Genomic DNA, 24223 nt, shown 5'->3' with positions numbered 1-24223 from the left:
ATGAACATACATGTGTGGCCAGTTTACTGAGAACAGTAGGTACCTAATTAAGTGGCCACTGAGCATATATATTTGATTAGATTTAATCACATGATCAAGGTTTCTATATAATCATGTCCACTGTAAAACGTATTCAAAACTCTCTCAGTTCCTTATCCTCAGTGTCCCTTTATTAAGAATATGTATCACCCTATACCTACAAGATTTTTAAACTTACATTCTTTCATGAAAAGCAAATAACATAGAAGACCCACACTTGAACTGCAATGTCTTATCACAACGGGTTAACCGGATCAACAAATTTGGGGGTGTAGTGGACAGCAAAGAAGACTCTCAAAGTTGGATAAGTGGCAGATAGAATTGAGGTATTGAGGCAGACAAGTGTGAGGTATTGCACATTGGTAGGATCAACTAGGGTAGGTCTTACACAGTCAAGGGTAGGGGACTGAGGAGTGCAGTGGAACAAAGGGATCTGGGAATACAGGTCCATATTTCATTGAAAGTTGCTTTACAACTAGATAGGGGCATAAAGAAAGCTTTTGGCATATTAGACATCATAAGTCAAAGTATTAAGTACATGAGATGGGATGTTATGTTGAAGTTGTATAAGATGTTGGTGAAGCCTATATGGAGTATTATGTGCAGTTTTGGTCACCTACCTACAGGAAAGATCTAAATAAAGTTGAAAACATACAGAGAAATCTCACAAGGATGTTGCCAGGTCTGGAGGACCTGAGCTATGAGGAAATATTAAATAGGTTAGGGCTTTTTCCTTAGAACATAGAAGATTGAGAGGACACTTGATAGAGGTATATAAAACTATGAGGGGTATAGATTGGGTAACTGCAAGTAGGGGCTTTTTCCACCGAGGTTGGGTAGGACTGCAACTAGAGGTAATGGGTTAAGAGTGAAAGGTGAAAAGTTTTAAGGGGAACATGAAGGGAAACTAATTCACTCAGAGGGTCATGAGAGTGTGGAAGAGCTGCCAGTGCAAGTGATCCATGTGAGTTCGATTTCAATGTTTAAGAGATGTTTGTATAGGTACATGGAATGTAGGGGTATAGAAGGCTCTGGTCCCAGTGCAGGTCGACGCTCGGCAGTTTCAATGGTTTGGCATGGACCAGATGGGCTGAATAGCCTATTATTGTGCTGTACTTTTCTATGTCTCTGTGACAAGTGGAGTAATCCAGACTGGCAATGGTGGACAAGATACATTTGGGAAGATGAATGCAGCCATACCGAGAGAGGGTAGTGAGCCTATGATGTCCAAAATTACAGCCGATCTCCATCAGCAACCCTGGTGATCTGTTGGAGGATAGATGTCTAGGCTAATGGGGCACATTCATTTCAACACTTATGCCCAAAATCATATAACTTTATAAGTGTTGAAATATGTGTGTCTGCTTGTGCTCGAATTATCTTCACTCTTCTTGCCTGTAATTCTATCTTTTGGGGAGTGGAGAAAGTTGCCAATGTTCACCGTCATTCAATAACATTTTTTTCCCATTTAAAAAAAATTTCCAAATGATCCTTTTCAGTTTCACACTAATGATAAGTTTCATTAAATTCCACTGAAGCCCAGGCCAATCTGTGACAATTTAATGGTGAAGTACACTGATTAATGTGACTTCATAATCTAGACTGGCTCCAATAACAGTACTGAATTAGCAACTACAACATTAAAACTGCAATTACTATTGCTTTAATACTTTGGAATACAGAATGAATGTTCCAGTGACAATATAGAGTTTTTCCGATTTTCAGTGATTACATTCATGCTTTGTGCATAATTAAATAATTAGACATTTGTAAAGTTTAATTCTAGCACTTTGTATTTCTTGATATGCCTAGTTGATAATCTGGTAACTCAATCAACAAAATAAGTTCTTCATGTTTTTTGTTAATAAAATATTTCCTTTATTTTCCTGTAACTTGTGCTTCACTCACATTCCTGCCACATACTGGAAATTGATCCAAGAACATCCAAAACTGTCCTATGTATCAGATGTTTAGTTTCCTTTTCATTCTAGCTTTAAAAACATCTATAACCGTTTTATATCAATTATATAGCTTTTTAAGTTTTGCTTCAAAATATATAATAGTTATTTATTACCTTTAATCCACATAAAATCTGAATGTTTTAACAATTAATTGCAATCTTTATTTGAGATTATAATCTTCATTATTTTAAAAATATTAACATGTGACTATATGAATGTGATTAATCTCTGAATGAGTTATTCTGTTTCTTATGACAATACTTGATTTCCCAAGAGCAAATAACAGCTTATAATTCATTCCCTGTAACTTGGCATTCAATATGTCACTGCAGGTAGATTTCATGTTTTTGAAGAAATAACATGACCACCAATACATAATTCAGTAAAATACCCTTGGGTCATCCATTTGTCATACGTGAATTGCCAAAAAATTCACATACTCTGTAGTAATTACACTTAACATGAATGTTCAAGCAACTCATGAATCAGTAATAGCAGACCCCCAAAACTAGGAAACCAGAAAGCTCATAAACTGTGTTTGCAAAAATATTACAATGCTTCTGTAATTTGTTTTTACTAATGAGATGTCAAACCAGAAGAATAAGACTTGGTTTGCCTTGCATGATTGTTCCATAAACACATTATTTTTTGTAATCACAGTGTAATAATTTTGGAATAATGGATACGATAATGTATTCAAACACTTTGCCATATTGCATTCACACCAAAGGCTGTTCAAAGTCGAAAAGCTTCTAAAATTCAGCTTGTATATGAGATGCAAAATGGGTATAGAAGCTACTTATATTTTGCAAATATTTGTATTGCTGTTATTAAATGAAAATCGAGATGAATAATTACAATGGGCGTCAAAAGGTGCAAAACAGTGATTTCTTAGATGCATTAGTAAATATTAATGAACAACTAGGTTCATTAAAATGAGGAAAGGTAAAAAAATTATGTGTCACAGGTTAATGATATTGCAAATGTAATGGGAAGAGTTTATTTTTACATTATTTTTAATAGAATTCTAAACAATTTTAAAACAATAGGTTTTATGATTTCCTTGGACTATGGTCAGGGGAATTCATTCCAGTATCATTAAATTAATGAACAGAGGAAATCATTCGCCATCGTGAGGGGAGGAAATATATATCACAACAGAAAGCGTGGGTAGGAATGTCACTCTAGTGCTTTGAAGAATGGGGATGCATATGAGCTTTTAAGAGAAAATGGAAATAATAAGCTGGTCATTAAAAAGCTGTAGGGCTTGAATATTCATGAGTGACTGGGGCCAGATGGAGTACATGCTAAACTACTTAAGGAAATGAGGGCAGAAGTGGAAGGAGCTGTAGCTGAACATTCTTTCAGCTCATTGAGCACGTGGGTGGTGGTTCCAGGAGAGTGGAAAAAAGCTAATGTTCCAATTTAAATAAAACATTAGGAGCAAAAAGCTGTGAATTATTGTCGTGTTGGTTTGACATAAATAGTGGGGAAAGTATTTGAGCCCATTGTAAAGGAATCAATTAAAGTGTAATTAAGACAATAATTCCCTTGGCAACATATATCTAAGACAGACAAATTGAGGCTTACAAATTTATTGGACTATTTTGAGGCTGTAAAACATAATTGGAGACTCTGGGTGATATTGAGGGTAGGGCATATTTAAAGTGTTCACGGATAAATTGAAAACTCTTGGATGAATAAAGTGTGTGTTAAAGAATAAATTGGTAAAATAAAAGGAAACAAAGGGATTAATCAATGTTAGTAGTTCTAATTGGACAGCTGTGGCCAGCAGAGTACCCTAAGGTTCAGCCCTGGGACCAATGATTTTTACTTATAAATATTCCTGATGAAAGCTCTGACATCTAGTTGGCAGACGATACCAAGTCGTCTGGAAAAGCAGGATGTTCAAGCAAAGTGAAATACTTCAGAATAATCTGCAGAGATTTGACTTGGTACAGCAATGACAGATGGGATTTAGGAATGATTAATGTATGTTAATCTTCACTGGTACTGAAGCAGTAAATATGATTACAATGAGGAGGCATCACTTCCCATATTTGTGTTACAGATGTAATAATATGTAGCCATTAAAAGTGTAGCTAAAGTATATTCGGACCTTGGTCCCAACCATCCGTGAATCTATAGTTTCTGCCTATTTACCAAAAATGCATGCTTTCTATAATAACTGTCTCTCATGGTTGCTCTGAAGCCAGAGTGGTGTTGACTTAGACATTACAAAATAAAAAGGAAACAAACTGGTTCATGAGCAAAGAAAACAAATAAAAACAAGTTCATAACTCACAGCAACGGCTGAATGAACTGTACTGCTGTGGTGCTAGGTAGTAATGCTGGTGGGAGCCTTCATGTGAGAAAAGGGGCACTGAGCATTTATATGTGGTTTGTGGAGGGAAGGATTTTGGTGGGCTTATTGTAGACTCCCTGTGTACCAAGATCCAATCACCTCTTCTAACAAGCAACTTTACTGTTTCCTGATTTACTTTTTTTTGTTTGACGGCCTTTTTCTTTGCATTGTAATATTTGACGTAAAATAATTCAAATATAAAATGCATTACTGCAAAGTTAAATAATTTTTGAATATTTCCAGCATGTTTGCAATTATCAGGAACCATTCTAGTCCAATAAATTAACAGATATATTAATGTCCTTTAGACCTTTCATTGATACATCATATTAACTCTATTAGTCTATTAAACAGATTTTTCTTCCAGCCTTGTTTCGATTATAATAGTTAAATTTATAGTGGTATAAAACTCAATGGTAATCATGCAGAAATACATAATTCTAACTAATTGGAAGTGAAAGCATCTATTCCCTCGATGAATAAGTAGGTAAATGCTGTGCATGATTTGGCACTAAACCAGACTAGAAGGTCCCAGGCTGGTGATGTGTGCTGAGGCAACTAAATTCAATCAGCATTGGAATGGGATTCGCAAGGAATAAGGGCATCATAATGTTGCCAGAATCATCAAATCATGAGGGGAAATAAAGAATTGTGTTTAGTTTCTGGTCAGTATCCAAGAACACCTGCTGGTTCATTTGTATGCTTAAAAATGTACGGGTCCCCATAATGGTGCGAACGTCAGGATGCACCTCAACACTGGTGATAACCCTGCCGAAGTACGTGGTGCCTCGGGAATGTTTATGTGCTCATCAATGAAAGGGGGTGAATGGATGCTGAAAGAAATTCCTTAGATCCAGCACTGGAAATAGTTCTGATCCATTACTCACAGGATTTTCATTTGTCAGTCTGCTGTTTATTGATTACAGCTCAGTGTTCAACACCATCATCCTCTCAGTACTAATCAATAAGCTTCAAAGCCTGGGCCTTTGTACCTCCCTCTGCGACTGGGTCCTTGACTTCCTCATTGGGAGACCACAGTCATTGCAGATGGAAAATAACATCTCTTGCTGACAATTTGCACGGTTCACCTCAAGGATGTGTGCTTAGCCCACTTCTCTACTCTCTCTACACTCAGGACTGTGTGGCTGGGCACCAATAATACAACTGTTGTTGCCAGAATTTTAGACAGTGTTGAGGAGGTATGCAGGAGTGACATAGATCAGCTGGTTGAGTGATGATGCAGCTACAACCTTGCACTCAATGTCAGTAAAACCAAGGAATTGATTGTGGACTTCTGGTAGGGAAATAAGGAAAACACACACACACACACACACACACACGGGTCCTCATCGAAGTGACAGCACTGAAAAGGGTGAGCAGTTTCAAATTCCTGGGCCCAACATATTAATGCAATCATGAAGAAAGCTTTATTAGGAGTTTAAGGAGATTTAGTATGTTACCAAAGACTCCAGCGAATTTCTATAGATGTACAGTGGTGAGCTGGTTGCATCACCATCTGGTATGGCGGCTCCAATGCACAGGATCAAAAAAACCTTCAGAGGGTTGTAAACTTGGTCTACTCTGTCAAGGACAACTTCGACAGGCAGTGCCACAAGAATTTGGCAACCATCATTGGGGACCCTCACCATCAGGGACATGCCGTCTTCTCATTACTATCATCAGGGAGCCTGGAGATACACCTTTAGAACAGCTTCATCCCCTCCACCAGCAGATTACCGAACAGTCCATGAGCCCATGAGAACTACCTCACTACTGTGCTGCCGTTTTCACTGTTTATTTAAACTTTAATTAAAAAAAATTAACTTAGAATGATTTAATATGTATTGCACCATACTGCTGCTGCAAAACAACATAGAGTCACAGAGCCATAAAACACTACAGCAGAGAAACAGGCCCTTTGGCCCATCTAGTCCATACCAAGCTGTTAATCTGCCTAGTCCGATCGACCCTTCATACCCCTCCCATCCATGTATCTATCCAAATTTCACTTGAACCCGCATCCACCATTTCTGCTGCCTGCTCATCCCACTCTCTCACAACCCTCTGAATGAAGAAGTTACGCCTCATGTTCCCCTTAAGCATTTCACCTTTCACCCTTAACCCATGGCTTTTAGTTCTAATGTCACCCAAACTCAGTGGAAAAACCTGCTTACATTTACCTTATCTATTATCTATTATTTACCTTATCTTGTCAGTGATAATAAACATGATTGTCATTCTGACTCATTTTTGGCATATAATATTCATTGTGAGAGAACGAGGGACTAAAGTGTGCTCAGTAAGAGACACCAAAGTCACGATTTGACAGAGAAGTGCAGGGAAAAGAACCAGCCTGTTCTTACTTCAAAAACTTTTGATTCTGTCAGTCAAAACTACCCTTCTCAAGTTTGACTGTACACAAAATATGTTTCCAAAATTACTTCATGATTGCACGCTAGCTGTGATCCTAACTAATGTGCCCCCAGCAGACCCAGTCTCAGGCAGACCGTTGTCAAACAAACCCATGTCATCACCCCAATATCCCCTTTAACCTTTCTTGTCACAAAGCTACATTTTGCCTCCAACAGCTTCTCACAAAATAGGTGGTGCCAGTAATGAAATTAACCACCATAATAAATGCACTAGCATAGCCTTTCAGTACCTGAGCAAAAGAACATTTATCAAGATTTCAAATCTATCTAAAAACTCATCATTCACAAACATTAGTGACCCCTGCTTTCCTGAATGCTTTGGATACATGGACTGCCTACATCAGGCATCTCAAAATAATGGAGAGATATTTCTAATGCTGCCTTCATAAATTTTTCCAAGCCCACAAGCAGAATAAGAGAGCCAATGTGATTGTCCTCTTGCAGTCTATCATCCCCAGCAATGAAGCTTTTTTCCAAAGGGTAGGCCATGTTTGCTTGCCTGATGCTAGGAACCTTACTCACGGAAAGAGATTATTGGATGGGCAGAGGAAGAAATTAAAGAACTTCCTCAAAACCTCTTGAAAAGTGTAACATACCCAGGTTCCCTCAGGAATTCCTGGCCCATGACTGCTCAAAATGTAGATAAAATTGGGATAATATTGAGAAACTCAAGAACATTTGGAAGAAGTGTACATAAGCAAATGTTGGAAGGAGTGCATCCCTTCTCAAAATACCCACGTGTGGGAGGGAGCTCTAAGTACAACTGCAGTGAATGGAGCTTACCCCTTCTCAAAGTAGTCACTGTGGCAGAAGGAATACACCTTTCTCAAAGATCCACTCATTTGCACCGGTGTGGCAGAGTCTGCAGATCTTACATTGGCCTCATTGGTTATCAGTGAGCCCAGAGAACTTTAGTGGAAGAAAGTCATCCTCAGGCCCAAGGGACAGCCTGAGGAGAAGTAAAAGATGTTAAGTCCTAGTGCAGTTTAATTTACAGGTTGAGTCTGTAGTAATGAAGGCAAATGCAATGGTAATATTCATTTCAAGAGGAGTAGAATATAAAAGTATTGATATAATGCTGAGGCTTTATGAGGCATGGGTCAGACCACATTTGGGATATTGTGATTGATTTTGGACCCCATACCTAAGAAAGGATGTGTTGGCATTGGAAAAGGTCCAGAAGAGGTTTACAAAAATGATATCCAGGAATGAAAGGGTGAGTACTGTTTGTTGGCTCTGGGCCTTTAGTTACTGGAGCTTAGAGGAATGAGGGGGAGCTCATTGAAACTAAATAGTGAATCTGTGGAATTCATTGCCACAGGCAGTTGTAGAGCCCAAATCATTGGGTCTATTTAAAATGGAGGTTGATAGGTACCTAACAAGCAAGGATTATCAAAGGTTATGGGGAGAAGATAGGAAGATGAGGTTGAGAGTGAAAATAAATCAGCTATGATTGAATGGTAGAGCAGACTCATTGGACTGAATGTCATAATTCTGTTTGTATGTTTTATGGCCTAATATCAGATGCGATGATATCATTTTGTCTTCTGACCACATGACCAATTTACATAACTATATATAGACGCACCACACTTCTTTCCCTTTTTGATGAAAATGAGTGCCAATTTTTCACAGTTATACATAGTCATTAAGGATTCGGCTTCCTTGCTTGCTTCAACCTCCTCAACAGTACTTGTTCCTGGAAATGAGAAGCTTGAAACATCTTGACTTGACTCACCACCATTCTGTGAATCTCAAACAGTTGTTGACTCTGCATTGACGTCAGGCATAAATTCATCCTTCAGTATGTCTTCTGCTGTGATATTTTGATTTATGTGTGTATTTCTGACATGATTTCCAATAAAAATCAAGCATCCTTTAAATTAAAGACCTAGACTAGTTCATGGTGATCCTCCTGCTGAGTCTCATTCTGGCCTGAAAACGCTAATTCTCCTACTCAGTTAAAATTGTTGCACTATGGTCTGATACAACAATTCGAATTGGCAGGAACATTATAAGCTGCAAAGAATAATGGACTCAACCTAATATATCACTGGCACATCCGTCCCCACAATCAGTAATGGGGGCATGGTATTGTAGCGGTTACCACAATGCTTTGCAGAACCAGAGATCCGGGTTCAATTCCCACTGCTGGCTATAAGGTGTTTGTACGTCCTTCCTGTGACTGCATGGGTTTCCTCCTGGTGCTCCGGTTTCCTCCCACAGTCTAATACTGTATGGTTGGTAGGTTAATTGGTCATTGTAAATTGTTCCATGATTAGTCTAGGATTAAATTGGAGGATTGCTGGCTGGCACAGCTGGATGGGCCGGAAGGACCTATTTCATGCTGTTTCTCTATAAATTAGATTAGATTATGAGGACACGCAGTGCCTCTTTTATTGTCATTTAGTAATGCATGCATTAAGAAATGATACAATGTTCCTCCAGTGTGATATCACAGAAGCACAAGACAGACCAAAACTGAAAAACTGACAAAAACCACATAATTATAACACATAGTTACAACAGTGCAAGCAATACCGTAATTTGATAGAGAACAGACCATGGGCACGGTAAAAAAAAGTCTCAAAGTCTCTTGAAAGTCCCATCATCTCACGCAGATGGTAGAAGGAAGAAAACTCTCTCTGCCATGAGCTTCCAGAGCCGCAAACTTGCCGATGCAGCATCCTGGAAGCACCCGACTCTGAGTCCGTCCGAAAACTCTGAGCCTCTGACACCAAGCACCGAGCACCATCTCTGCCGAGCGCTTCGACCCCAGCCCCGGCTGCCAGCAACAGGCAAAGCCGAGGATTTGGGGCCTAGCCTCCGGAGATTCTCGATCGCACAGTAGCAGCAGCAGCAAACCGGGCATTTCAGCAGCTACTCCAGATGTTCCTCCGTGCTTCTCACGTCTGTCTCCATCAAATCAGAATTGTGCACAGCATCCTACTTACAAATACTGATATCATTCACCGGAGAGGCCGCGCGCGCTGCGTCGCGCCGCCATCTTCTCCTCCATTTATTTATGAGTAAATAAATGAATAGAAGGTACTATCTCTAGAAGGTAATATCTTTCATCAAAGATCCCCACCATCTGGGCCATGCCATCTTCTCACGGTGACCATTAGGCAGTAGGCACAGAAGTCTGAAGTGCCACACCACTGGGAACAAGAACAGCTATTGCCCTTCCTCTATTTGGTTATTGAATCAACCTCCATAACCCTCGTCATCAGCTCAGTGTAGCAGCACTATGGCCATTTTCACCACTTTGCATTACAATGGATTTTGTTCCCTTTTTTAATTGTATTCTTTCTTATATAATTTACATTATTAATTTATGTTTTCTTGCAAATGTTGTGTATCTGCTGATACAGTTATCTGATGCTGCTGCAAGCAAGATTTTCATGGCACCTGTGCATATGTGTACTTGTGCAAATGACAATCTACTTGAGGGAGGCAGAACGTGACTTTCTTTCTTTCCTCAACATTGTTTCTGCTTCAGTGATTGTAATTACATCTCCGACCTCAACCCACTTCAGGTGTATGTCAATGAGAAAGTGATCGTTACCTGTTCAGAAAAAATCAACTTTGACTCATCAGACTGGTTGACCTGGTCGTTTCCATGGTTATAATTAGGGAACATTGCTGCCTGCAATTCTGGCATTGTTTGGTCGAAGCATAAGGTTGCTAGCTATGATCTACAATTGACATTCCCATGTGTTTGCCATTTAGCATACTATCCCTTTCCTAGAATACCTGGAATGGCTATTCAATTTTAAACAACCTTACTTGATTAAAGAGTGGCTGCAAAACTTCATGTGGACACTTATCCACACTAGTACAAATTCTCATTGTGTGATAGTTGAATTGCTTCAATATGCCATCCTTTTGGGTGATCTGCGCAATGGCCCCAACATGCATTATTTACAGGACACAGTATGAAAATCTACCTTCACTCCCAATACCAGATGACCCTATGGCAATCTTGACATTTATTCGAGCAGTATCATTTCTAATCAATTTCCAGTTTGTTAACCACTTCATGTTCATTGTCTCTGGGCACCTATACCCACGACCTACTTGATGGTCATTGCAGCATCCCAGTCTTTCAACTTGTTCAAAGAGTCTCAAAACTTCTCTTCAATAAACGTTAAGCCTGACTGTGCTACTAATAAGGGCAGGTAAATGAAATGCTTGTCACTGCTGTCCTTCACCATGGTGGATCAATCCACAAGTGTGTTGATCTGCACTATATCTGATGTTACTTGCATTACAGATGCAATGTGAATCTTGTGTCAATCACAATTGCAATGTGTGCAGCTTGTGGCTTTTTATGAAGAAACAATTTTCTTTATGTTGGTGTTGCCAGACTCTCGATTGCTGTATTATGATTAGATTTTCAAGCTACTATCAGTTCTTTCTTCTGGGATGATAATCATCTGGTCACTTTAATAGAAAAGTTGCATAGGGATGCCCTTAAAGTCACACAATACATTACCAGTTTCTGGATCCAGTCTTTGGGAGGTGACCTTTGACTATAGGTTACCATTACATTTGTGGTTGGTCAAGAAAGAATTTCCTGATTATTCCTGGCTGCTACCTCTGTGAAAATGGCAAACCTGAAAACGGAATCAAATGTGAGTTTCTTTGTGCCTGACAGATTAGACTGGATACTTTCATCATTCAGAAAACACATAAACTGGTTATTTGCTGCATGATCTAAAACCTCCCCACAGTTATTGTGCCTTGATTTCAGTGTGACATTGTAATCACTCACTGTTTCTCATCATATTTACAGGTTTTATTGTTCTTCTCTACCTTAAGTGGTTGTGGGGTTTGAAATATTCTTCTAACTTCTTCACTACCTTTGCAAATACAATATTGTTGATTTTATGGAGAGCTACTAAATCAGTGAGGGTGTGTTATTTTCAAAGCCAATTTCTATGGGTAAAAATGCTTCTCTTGTTCCTTCCTTCACTGCATCAAAATTGCTTGCACATTCTGGGTACTTTGTTGCACTCGAGAGTAATATTGACCAGAAAGAACTTCACCATCTTCTCCCCAGCATCAGGCTGATTGTGCTTATACCACCATTCCCAGGGTAACTGCTCTGCGTATGACCCCAAGAAACTGCAGCATTGTCGACCCAGCTCAGAGTATCATAGAAACCAGTCTCCCCTGCATGGACTCTGTGTATAGTTCTTGTTGCCTCTGTAAAGCCAGACAACATAGTAAAAGACCCCATCTGCTTCAGAAATTCTTCTTCCCCTCCCTCCCATCAAGAAGAAGATACAAACGCCTGAAAACACATACACCGAGCTCAAGGACAGCTTCTATCCCACTGTTATAAGACTACTAGATGGTTCGATAAAGGAGTCTTGGCCTCACCATCTACCTTGTTATGACTTTGCACCTTATTGTCTACCTGTCTGCAGTTTCTCTGTAATTGTAACACTTCATTTTGCATTCTGTTATTGTATCACCTTGTACCAGTACATAGAACATAGACATCTGCAGCACATTACAGGCCCTTCGGCCCACAATATTGTGCCGACCATGTAACCTACTCTAGAAACTGCCTAGAGTTATGCAACTACATAGCCCTCTTTTTTTCTAAGCTCCATGTACCTATCCAAGAGTCTCTTAAAAGACTATTGTGTCAGCCTCCACCACCGTCGCTGGCAGTGCATTCCACGCACTCACCACACTCTGCGTAAAAAAGCTTATCCCCTACATCATAAGGATGAAATTAGGAGAGCCAGAAGGGGCCACGAGGAGGCCTTGGCAAGCAGGATTAAGGAAAATCCCAAGACATTCTACAAGTATGTGAAGAGCAAAAAGATAAGACATGAGAGAATAGGACCAATCAAGTGTGACAGTGGAAAAGTGTGTATGGAACCAGAGGAGATAGCAGAGATACTTAACGAATACCTTCCTTCGGTATTCCCTATGGAAAAGGATCTTGGCAATTGTAGGAATGACTTGCAGCGGATTGAAAAGCTTGAGGATGTAGGTATTAAGAAAGAGGATGTGCTGAAGCCTTTGGAAAGCTTCAAGTTGGATAACTCTCTGGGACCGGTTGAGATATACCCCAGACCACTGTGGGAGGAGAGGGAGGAGATTGCTGAGCCTCTGGCAATGATCTTTGCATCATCAATGGGGATGGGAGAGGTTCCGGAGGGTTGGAGGGTTGCAGATGATGTTTCCTTATTCAAGAAAGGGAGTAGAGATAATCCAGGAAATTATAGATCAGTGAGTCTTACTTCGGTGGTTGGTAAATTGATGGAAAAGATCCTGAGAGGCAGGATTTATGAACATTTGGAGAGGCATAATATGATTAGGAATAGTCAGCATGGCTTTATCAAAGGCAGGTCGTGCCTTATGAAAGTTGCTGGTGAACGCAGCAGGCCAGGCAGCATCTCTAGGAAGAGGGACAGTCAACGTTTCAGGCTGAGACCCTTCGTTAGGACTAACTGAAGGAAGAGCTAGTAAGAGATTTGAAAGTGGGAGGGGGAGGAGGAGATCCAAAATGATAGGAGAAGACAGGAGGGGGAGGGATGGAGCCAAGAGCTGGACAGGTGATTGGCAAAGGGGATATGAGAGGATCATGGGACAGGAGGTCTGGGGAGAAAGACAAGGGGGGGAACCCAAAGGATGGGCAAGGGGTATAGTCAGAGGGACAGAGGGAGAAAAAGGAGAGTGAGAGAAAGAATGTGTGTATAAAAATAAATAACAGATGGGGTACGAGGGGGAGGTGGGGCATTAGCAGAAGTTGGAGAAGTCGATGTTCATGCCATCAGGTTGGAGGCTACCCAGACGGAATATAAGGTGTTGTTCCTCCAAGCTGAGTGTGGCTTCATCTTTACAGTAGAGTAGGCCGTGGATAGACATGTCAGAATGGGAATGGGATGTGGATGTTCGTGACACTTCTCACGCTCTTAAACTTTTCGATGATTTTAAGTTCCCTGGCCCCCACCACTTTATTTTCACCATGGATGTCCAGTCCCTATATACTTCCATCCCCCATCAGGAAGGTCTCAAAGCTCTCCGCTTCTTTTTGGGTTCCAGACCTAATCAGTTCCCCTCTACCACCACTCTGCTCTGTCTAGCGGAATTAGTCCTTACTCTTAACAATTTCTCCTTTGGCTCCTCCCACTTCCTCCAAACTAAAGGTGTGGCTATGGGCACCCGTATGGGTCCTAGCTATGCCTGCCTTTTTGTTGGGTTTGTGGAACAATCTATGTTCTGTGCCTATTCTGGTATCTGTCCCCCACTTTTCCTTCGCTACATCGACGACTGCATTGGCACTGCTTCCTGCACGCATGCTGAGCTCATTGACTTGATTAACTTTGCCTCCAACTTTCACCCTACCCTCAAGTTTACCTGGTCCATTTCTGACACCTCCCTCCCCTTTCTAGATCTTTCTGCCTCTGTCTCTGGAGACAGCTTATCCACTGATGTCTACTATAAGCCTACTGACTCTCACAGCTATCTGGACTATTCCTCTTCTCACCCTGTCTCTTGCAAAAATGCCATTTCCTTCTCACAATTCCTCCATCTCCACCGCATCTGCTCTCAGGATGCGGCTTTTCATTCCAGGACGAAGGAGATATCCTCTTTTTTTAAAGAAAGGGGCTTCCCTTCCTCCACCATCAACTCTGCTCTCAAACGCATCTCCCCCGTGTCACGTACATCTGCTCTCACTCCATCCTCCCGCCACCCCACTAGGAATAGGGTTCCCCTGGTTCTCACCTACCACCCCACCAGCCTCCGGGTCCGACATATTATTCTCCGTAACTTCCGCCACATCCAACGGGATCCCACCACTAAGCACATCTTTCCCTCCCCTCCTCTCTCTGCTTTCTGCAGGGATCGCTCCCTACATGACTCCCTTGTCCATTTGTCCCCCCCCATCCCTCCCCACTGATCTCCCTCCTGGCACTTATCCTTATAAACGGAACAAGTGCTGCACATGCCCTTACACTTCCTCCCTTATCACCATTCAGGGCCCCAAACAGTCCTTCCAGGTGAGGCGACACTTCACCTGTGAGTCGACTGGGGTGATATACTGTGTCCGGTGCTCCCGATGTGGCCTTCTATATATTGGCGAGACCCGATGCAGACTGGGAGACCGCTTTGCTGAACACCTACGCTCTGTCTGCCAGAGAAAGCAGGATCTCCCAGTGGCCACACATTTTTATTCCACATCCCATTCCCATTCTGACATGTCTATCCACGGCCTCCTCTACTGTAAAGATGAAGCCACACTTAGGTTGGAGGAACAACACCTTATATTCCATCTGGGTAGCCTCCAACCTGATGGCATGAACATCGACTTCTCCAACTTCTGCTAATGCCCCATCTCCCCCTCGTACCCCATCCGTTATTTATTTTTATACACACATTCTTTCTCTCACTCTCCTTTTTCTCCCTCTGTCCCTCTGACTATTCCCCTTGCCCATCCTCTGGGTTCCCCCCCCCTTGTCTTTCTCCCCGGACCTCCTATCCCATGATCCTCTCATATCCCCTTTGCCAATCACCTGTCCAGCTCTTGGCTCCATCCCTCCCCCTCCTGTCTTCTCCTATCATTTTGGATCTCCCCCTCCCCCTCCCACTTTCAAATCTCTTACTAACTCTTCCATCAGTTAGTCCTGACGAAGGGTCTCGACCTGAAACGTCGACTGCACCACTTCCTAGAGATGCTGCCTGGCCTGCTGCGTTCACCAGCAACTTTGATGAGTGTTGCTTGAATTTCCAGCATCTGCAGAATTCCTGTTCTTCGTGCCTTATGAGCCTGAATTTTTTGAGGATGTGATTAAAAATATTGATGATGGTAGAACAATAGATGTAGTGTATATGGATTTTAACAAGGCATTTGATAAGGTACCCTATGAAAGGCTTATTGAGATAGTAAGGAGGCATGGGATCCAAGGAGACCTTGCTTTGTGGATCCAGAACTGGCTTGCTCACAGAAGACAAAGAGTGGTTGTAGATGGATCATATTCTGCATGGAAGTCGATGACCAGTGGTGTGCCTCAGGGATCTGTACTGGGACCCCTACTCTTCGTGATTTTCATAGATGACCTAGATGAGGAAGTGGAGTCAAAACTGCATTGGCGCTGCTTCCTGCACGCATGCTGAGCTCGTTGACTTCATTAACTTTGCCTACAACTTTCACCCTGCCCTCAAGTTTACCTGGTCCATTTCCGACACCCCCCTCCCCTTTCTAGATCTTTCTGTCTCTATCTCTGGAGACAGCTTAACTACTGATGTCTACTATAAGCCTACTGACTCTCACAGCTGTCTGGACTATTACTATTCCCACCCTGGCTCTTGCAAAAATGCCATCCCCTTCTCACATTTCCTCCGTCTCCGCCGCATCTGCTCTCAGGATGAAGCTTTTCATTCCAGGACGAGGGAGATGTCCTCTTTTTTTAAAGAAAGGGGCTTCCCTTCCTCCACCATCAACTCTGCTCTCAAACGCATCTCCCCCATTTCACGCACATCTGCTCTCACTCCATCCTCCCGTCACCCCACTAGGAATAGGGTTCCCTGGTCCTCACCTACCACCCCACCAGCCTCTGGGTCCAACATATTATTATCCGTAACTTCCGCCACCTCCAACGGGATCCCACCACTAAGCACATCTTTCCCACCTCTGCTTTCCGCACGGTTCGCTCCCTATGTGACTCCCTTGTCCATTCATCCCCCCCATCCCTCCCCACTGATCTCCCTCCTGGCACTCATCCATGTAAGTGGAACAAGTGCTACACATGCCCTTACACTTCCTCCCTTACCACCATTCAGGACCCCAGACAGTCCTTCCAGGTGAGGCGACACTTCACCTGTGAGTCGGCTGGTGTGATATACTGCGTCCGGTGCTCCCGATGTGGCTTTTTATATATTGGCGAGACCCGACGCAGACTGGGAGATCGTTTTGCTGAACACCTATGCTCTGTCTGCCAGAGAAAGCAGGATCTCCCAGTGGCCACACATTTTAATTCCACATCCCATTCCCATTCTGATATGTCTATCCACGGCCTCCTCTACTGTATAGATGAAGCCACACTCAGGTTGGAGGAACAACACCTTATATTCTGTCTGGGTAACCTCCAACCTGATGGCATGAACATTGACTTCTCTAACTTCCGCTAATGTCCCACCTCTCCCTCGTACCCCATCCGTTATTTATTTATATACACACATTCTTTCTCTCTCTCTCTCTCTCTCTCTCTCTCTCTCTCTCTCTCTCCTTTTTCTCTCTCTGTCCCTCTGACTATACCCCTTGCCCATCCTCTGGGTTCCCCCCCTCCCCCTTTCCTTCTCCCTGGGCCTCCTGTCCCATGATCCTCTCATACCCCTTTTGCCAATCACCTGTCCAGCTCTTGGCTCCATCCCTCTTCTCCTATCATTTTGGATCTCCCCCTCCCCCTCCCACTTCAAATCTCTTACTAGCTCTTCCTTCAGTTAGTCCTGATGAAGAGTCTCGGCCCGAAACGTCGACTGTACCTCTTCCTAGAGATGCTGCCTGGCCTGTTGCGTTCACCTGCAAATTTGATGTATGTTGTGAGGAAGTGGAGGGATGGGTGGTAAATTTGCTGATGACACAAAGGTTGGAGGTGTTGTGGATAGTGTGGAGGGCTTTCAGAAGTTACAACGGGACGTCTGTAGGATGCAAAACTGGGCTGAGAAGTGGCAGATGGAGTTCAACCCAGATAAGTGTGAAGTGGTTCATTTTGGTAGGTCAAATATGATGGCAGAATATAATATTAATGGTAAGGCTCTTGGCAGTGTGGAGGATCAGAGATTTCTTGGGCTCCGAGTCCTTAGGACACTTAAAATTGCTGCACAGGTTGACTCTGTGGCTAAGAAGGCATATGGTGCATTGGCCTTCATCAGTCGTCGGATTGAGTTTAAGAGCCGAGAGGTAATGTTGCAGCTATATAGGACCCTGGTCAGACCCCACTTGGAGTATTGTGCTCTGTTCTGGTCACCTCACTACAGGAAGGATGTGAAAACCATAGAAAGTGTGAAAAGGAGATTTACAAGGATGTTGCCTGGATTGGGGAGCATGCCTTATGAGAAAAGGTTGAGTGAACTTGTCCTTTTCTCCTTGGAGTGATGGAAGAAGAGAGGTGACCTGCTAGAGGTGTATAAGATGATGAAAGGCATTGATCGTGTGGATAGTCAGAGGCTTTTTCCCAGGGCTGAAATGGCTAACATGAGAGGGCACAGTTTTAAGATGCTTGGAAGCAGGTATAGAGGAGATGTCAGGGGTAAGTTTTTTACGCAGAGAGTGGTGAGTGCATGGAATGGGCTGCCGGCAATGGTGGTGGAGGCGGATACAATAGGGTCTTTTAAGAGAGTCCTGGATAGGTACATGGAGCTTAGAAAAATAGAGGGTAACCCTAGGTAATTTCTAAAGTAAGTACATGTTCAGCACAACATTGTGGGCCAAAGGGCCTGTATTGTGCTATAGGTTTTCTATGTTTTTATCCCCTCCATACCTACTTCCAAGAACCTGAAAACTATTCCCCCTCATGTTAGCCATTTCAGCCCTGGGAAAAGGCCTCTGGCTATCCACATGATGAATGCCTCTCATCACCTTATGCACCTCTATATGGTCACCTCTCACCACCGCCCCCCCCCCTTGCTCCAAGGAGAAAAGGCCAAGGCCACTCAACCTACCTACAACATACTACCTCAAAGTATGTGGTAATGAATTGATGTGCATGGATTGTATGCAAGAGAAGTGTTTCAGTGCACCTTAGCACAAGTAACAATCATAATCCATATTCCAATTTACCATTTACCAATTCCACAGTACTCAAGCCTTGTGTGTTTTCACCTATTGTATGCCCAGTGTATCACACTGTGCTGCTGATTGAATTTACCTGGCTTGCTTTCATTTATACTCCAACATTGATGAATCTTTAACAGGTACTATTGTTTTTTCCGGAGTGATTTGCTAGTCTCCTGTTTTTCTCTTTGTAGTGATGTGCCAATGTGCCAGTGGCTATGCAAATACAGTCACTGAGCTTGTACTCAGGAACTTCATTCTGAATCATTTTCCACCATCTTTACTTCTTTTTCCTTGCAGCCACAGATTTTTTTAAAAAGCCCCACAAGCTACACACAACGTATGAGCTATTCTTGGAGGTTTGACATTGATTTAGGTCCCTTACCACCAGGTCCAGTAACAGTTATTACCTTTCAATGATCAGTCTCCTGAACCGATGTGGATAACTGCACTCACCTCAACTTTGAACTGATTCCACAAACTATGGACTCACTTTCAAAGATTCTGCCACTCATGTTCTCATTATTATTTATTTATCAATTTATTTAGTTATTTGCACATTGTCTCATTTTTCACATTAGATGTTTGTCAGTTTTTTTGTTTAGTTTTTCATTGATTCTATTGTATTTCTCTGTTCTGCTGTGAAGCCCGCATGAAAATGATTCTCAAGATAGTATATGGTGACATATATGTACATTGATAAAAAATTTACTTTGTACTTTGAACTTTGAATATGTTCTCTGACATCTTTCCCTGCAGGTGCCAGTCCCTGAGAGAACTGAAGTTGATCCTTGTTGTCAATAGTAACGTATTTTGGAGTGGACTTTAAAGTCTACTGGGAAATGCTGGCATGCTCCAACAATGATAATATCCATAGAGTTTCTGGAGATCCTAACCAAGGATGTGTACTTGATTCTTCTCTAAAAGCAAAGATATGACATTTGGTGTTCACATGCTCCATATACATGATAATGTCATAGTATTCCAAAGCAGCATGAGTTTTATGTATTCAACATGCACACACCACAAATAGTATGACAACAAGAGGCACTGAGCCCTCACCTTCTTATTCGGATTCAGAATCAGAATCAAGTTTATTATCACCAGCACGTGTTGTGAAATTTGTTAACTTAGCAGCAGCAGTTCAATGCGATACATAATATAGAAGAAAAATAAATCAATCAATTACAGTATATGCATATTGAATAGATTAAAACTTGTGCAAAACAGAAATAATATATTAAAAAAGTGAGGTAGTGTTCATGAATTTTGAGGTGTGTTTAGGTTCATTATCCTGTTGTAGAAGCCATCCTCTTTTCATCTTCGGCTTTTTTTACAGACGGTGTGATGTTTGCTTCCAGACTTTGCTGAAATTTAATTGAATTCATTCTTCCCTCTGCCAGTAAATGTTCCCCATGCCACTGGTTGCAACACAAGCCCAAAGCATGATCGATCCATCCCCGTGCTTGATAGTTGGAGAGGGGTTCTTTTCATGAAATTTTGCGCCCTTGTTTCTCCAAACATACCTTTGCTCATTGTGGCCAAAAAGTTCCATTCAAAAGGTTCAAAGGAACATCTGAACAAGCCTGATGCATTTTGGAAACAAGTCCTATAGAGTGATGAAGTTCAAAAAGAACTTTTTGGCCTCAAAGTCCACAATGGCCTACCTCAAGAGGTGCAAGCTGAAGGTTTTGCCATGGCCCTCACAGTCACCTAACCTAAACGACATTGAGAATCTGTGGATAGACCTCAAAAGAGCAGTGCATGTAGGACGGCCCAAGAATCTCACAGAACTGGAAGTCTTTTGCAAGGAAGGATGGGTGAAAATCCCCCAAACAAGAATTGAAAGACTCTTAGCTGGCTACAAAAAGCATTTACAAGCTCTGATACTTGCCAAAGGGGTTGTTACTAAGTACTGCAATGCAGGGTGCCCAAACTTTTGCTTTGGGCCCTTTTCCTTTTTTGTTATTTTGAAACCATAAAGGATGGAAATAAAGAAGTTTTCTTGCTTAAAATATTAAAGAAATGTGTCATCTTTAACTATATGCCTTTTGGAAATCAGTTCATCTTTTACTCGCTTAGCTATTCACAGTAACAGAAATTTTGACCGGGGAGCCCAAACTTTTGCATGCCGCTGCATAATAATAATAATAATGATCTTGGTGGATACAGGTGTGCCTGTGGGTGCCGCTGACAGATTAAAGATGTGGCAGTTACAGAGGACCTGGCAGGTTAAAAATGTCACAGTCAGAGGCCCTGTCACCATGAGATGCCCTGACAGGTTAAAGGTTGTGACTGTGAGAAGCATTGACTGGTTAAAGGTGATGCATAGAAAGGTCATGAGAGATCAAAGCTGTGAGATTGCAGAGTCCCATGGTGTCCATTTTCTGTTGGCAGTGAAGAAACAGAAGTCCCTGTACCAATTTCCCAATGGCCACAGATTGACCTGGAAGTGATTGAGAATGTGATGTAAACAAGTAAAAGCAAATTAGTCCAATTTCTAAACATTTGCTTCCAGTGATGGATATAACTGCATCCAGAGAATGTAGCATTTCAGGATCTACTTGTAATTAACTCAAATTTATCCCTATTTCTTTTTGACATGTTCGTATTTACAACATCCTATTTTCTTCTGCAGTTTTCTCACTTTGTGTTCTGGCTACATATGCAACCATATTTAAAACAACTGTTGTCTTCATACATTTTTCAGTCTTGAGTCAAAATGCTTTCCGCACAAAAAATCTACACCCTTTATTTTTTACAATAATTGCAATGTCTGATGTCAAATATAAGGATTTAAACATGACAATTAAAAAAACCTCTCAAATTATAAAAGTGTAGTGTGTGTTTTTTTGCAGTTTTCATTAATGTCAGATTTAAATTTGATTACTTATTTTTACCCTTTACCTGGAAGCATATTAAATATTACCAGATGAACATGAACATGTAAAGTATGTTCTTTACACAAAATATATAGTGAATGTTTTGTGATTTTTTTTAGACTTATTTATTTGCAGTAGAGAATAACACTGCAACTTTTGGGCACAACATTTTCCAATTTGTTGTGTTGGCCATTGCCAGGCACTCTGTTCTATCATTAAGTCCCTCTGCTGATTTTATGACATGCCTCATTAACGTATTTCCTCCAGTTTTCCTCCATTAGCTAAGCATATAAACTGCCACTGAGCTCCAGTTTGGTAACGATGAAATATGAACCAAACATATTTTATCATTGAGACAAATATTGTTCTGTACAGCTGATGTTATTATTCTCCCCAAACTGGTTAACATTCCGCTCTGATGGGCAAAGTTTCAGCTGTGCGTAGGTGGAGGTTAAAGTCTATTTCTTTAGGAGTTGTTAACTTAATGATAGTTTAGCTATTTCTTCCACTCTGTCAGATTGACGGCAATCTCAATTTACTGCACCAAACTATTATAGACTTCTATCCCCTCTCCTCTATCTTTTTACTCCTCCTCCATGATGCTTTTCATCATTCTGCTAGTGATGATGACATTTTTTTCATCTTGATACTTGTGTATCTTTTGTTTTAGACATTTTTTTCAGTGCTTCTAATTTTATTTGTATCTTTAATAATAATTTTTTTATTTCTGGTTTATGCGATTTTTAACAGCTCTTCTACATTCTTTCTGCCATCTGTTTGGTGACAGTTTTAATTACAATTCCCTATGCTTTGTTCTCCTTAAGTGACACTCTACTTTTAATCAACCTCGTTTGCACTTTTAATTCTCAGTCACAGAAACTGTTCTTCTTCTATTTCAATTCCCACCTTGCTCCCATTTTATTTTTAAAAAATTATTCCTAACGTTTATGTCTTAATCATAGATGTTGTTATATACTCCAGATTCCTTGAAATTTCACATGATCTTCTGTCCCAATATCTATGTTTTCATAAGTGATTCATTTCATCCTTATAGTCAAAATACTGTTTCCTGTATTCAAAATAACTAGTGAACAATCAGATTTGCAAGAATGTCCTTCATCAGGAAGTATACTGTAGAGGAGGTTAGACCAAAATACAGAGCAGCAGTGATGATTTAGCTGTGAGAGAACGGACACTTAACATGACAAGGCAACAGGTAACTGAAGGTATGGTGACAAGGATCATCTCTAAGACCTTAAGACAGTGCTAAAAAATTAGAAGATTATGGGCTCAGAACACAACAAAACAAGTGTGAATTCTTTAAACTAAGCATCACTTACTTTGGCCATACTATTGATGCACAAGTATTACACAAGTGTGTGAAAAAGTTCAAGCAGTGGTGGATGCTCCAAGGCCAAAGGACATGTCACAGTTGTAGTCATTTTTAGGATTTGTAAAATACTATTAACAGGTTCCTGCCAAACCAGGCTTCTGTGCTTCACCTCTGTAACTCATTACTACAGATCAGGAAGAAATAGCAACAGACAAATCAGTGTGCGGTGGCTTTCCAAAAGACAAAAGAAGTGGTGATGTGAGACACTGTACTCACACATTATGATCCACATTGTCCAGTGAAGCTTGCCTGTGATACCCCACCTTATTGGTGCAGTCAGGTCACATGTTACGAATGATGGAAGTGAACGCCCCATAGTCTTTGCATCACATTCCCTCACAATCACACAGATTGACAAATAGGCCTTGAGCCTGGTCTGGGGTGTAAAATGTTCCAACGAGCACTTGCATGGGAAGGTTTACCCTCATTACCGATCATCAGCCACTGATGTCCATATTCAATCCCCAGAAGGGTGTTCCACTAACAACAGCAGCATGAATGCAGAAATAGACTCTGTTTCTTCAAGGACACAATCACAAGATCAAATTCAAGAAGACAGCTAATCATGGAAATGCTGATGGATTGTCCTGTTTACCCTTGGAAAAAGGACTAACTGAAAAGTTTACAGAAGAGGACACATCTCTGGATGTATTCTCCCTAACGCAAATCAAAATTCTCTCTATTATGGCACAGATTATTCAAAGGGAAATCAGAAAAGACCCCACACTGTCTCAGGTTTACATGGCAACCCAAAATGGCAGGAATGTGCAACAGAAACTCCAGTTTCCCCATTTTTACCAGCACCGAGATGAACCTGCTCTTGACAGAGGTTGCCTTTTGTGGGGATTGAAAATTGTAGTACCATCCAAGCTGAGAGTGAAAGAGTTGGAGGAAATACATGCTGGTTGACTAGGCATGGTTAAAATGAAAGCAGTGGCTTGAAGCTTTGGTGGCCTGGGATAGACCAACAGATTGAGCAGCTTGCCCAGAAGAAAGGTGTCCCAGAGTCAACTAGAAACACCACGAGGAAAGCCTTAGGACCTGAGATTGTTTCACAGGCACAAGTCTCACCAGCCAAGCAGAGTGAACCCATCCCCCAATCAGGAAAGATGTTACCCCACAAGAGTAAGAAGTTGTCCAAAGCAATTAAATCTTTAGCCCTAACTAAGAAGGGAGGGTGTTGTGTTTTTGACATTTCAATAATAATTGTGTCATCTTGTGTGTGTGTGTGTGTGTGTGTGTGTGTGTGTGTGGAGAGAGAGAGAGAGAGAGAGAGAGATTGAGAGATTGAGATTGAATATGTATTCTTGTTCATTTAAATAATCAATTACAGGTTTTATGTAAAAACACA

Source organism: Mobula hypostoma, chromosome 2, assembly GCF_963921235.1.
Source record: "Mobula hypostoma chromosome 2, sMobHyp1.1, whole genome shotgun sequence".
NCBI lineage: Eukaryota > Metazoa > Chordata > Chondrichthyes > Myliobatiformes > Myliobatidae > Mobula > Mobula hypostoma.
The sequence above is the reverse complement of the archived record's forward strand: the minus strand, read 5'-3'. Positions refer to the sequence as shown.